The sequence below is a fragment of the Buceros rhinoceros genome, unplaced genomic scaffold (assembly GCF_000710305.1).
Source record: "Buceros rhinoceros silvestris isolate BGI_N320 unplaced genomic scaffold, ASM71030v1 scaffold16749, whole genome shotgun sequence".
NCBI lineage: Eukaryota > Metazoa > Chordata > Aves > Bucerotiformes > Bucerotidae > Buceros > Buceros rhinoceros.
The window spans coordinates 19,209-19,633 of record NW_010429898.1 but is presented as its reverse complement, the minus strand read 5'-3'; the positions used below and the strand labels follow the sequence as shown (position 1 = coordinate 19,633).

The 425-nt window shown below is 62.4% G+C and overlaps 1 protein-coding gene across 1 annotated transcript in view; it reads right to left on the bottom strand.

Moving 5' to 3' along the window:
- The window catches only part of IPO13 (importin 13), a 21,419-nt gene that overhangs the window by 6,643 nt on the left and 14,351 nt on the right, over positions 1 to 425 (bottom strand). The window lies entirely within an intron of this gene.

Genomic DNA, 425 nt, shown 5'->3' with positions numbered 1-425 from the left:
GCGGTGTGGGTGGTTATTCCCCCCCCCCAGCCACTGAGCCAGCATGCATGGACAGAGGTCTCACCATCACAGAAACAAAGCAGAGTGACTCTGCTGGTCCCCTCCTTGCCACCGACCCACCCTCTCCGTAGGTGCCGGGGGATGCATCTCTGACAGGGGCATTGAGTCCATCAAGGACATCAGAGCTTCTTCCTCAAGGGCCAGGGCAGGCTGAGGAGCATGCTGGGCTCCCACGGCTCCCAAGAGCTGTATATTCACACAGAGGATAGGGCTGGCCCTGCCTGCCCGCCACCCGCGCTTGGCCCTGCCTGCCCGCCACCAGCGCTGACACGAGTGTTAACCCCCCGAACCAGCTCACAGCCCCCACCATGCCAATGCAAACCGTTCCTGTGTGCCACCAAACTGGCAGCACAGGAGTGCTCCCA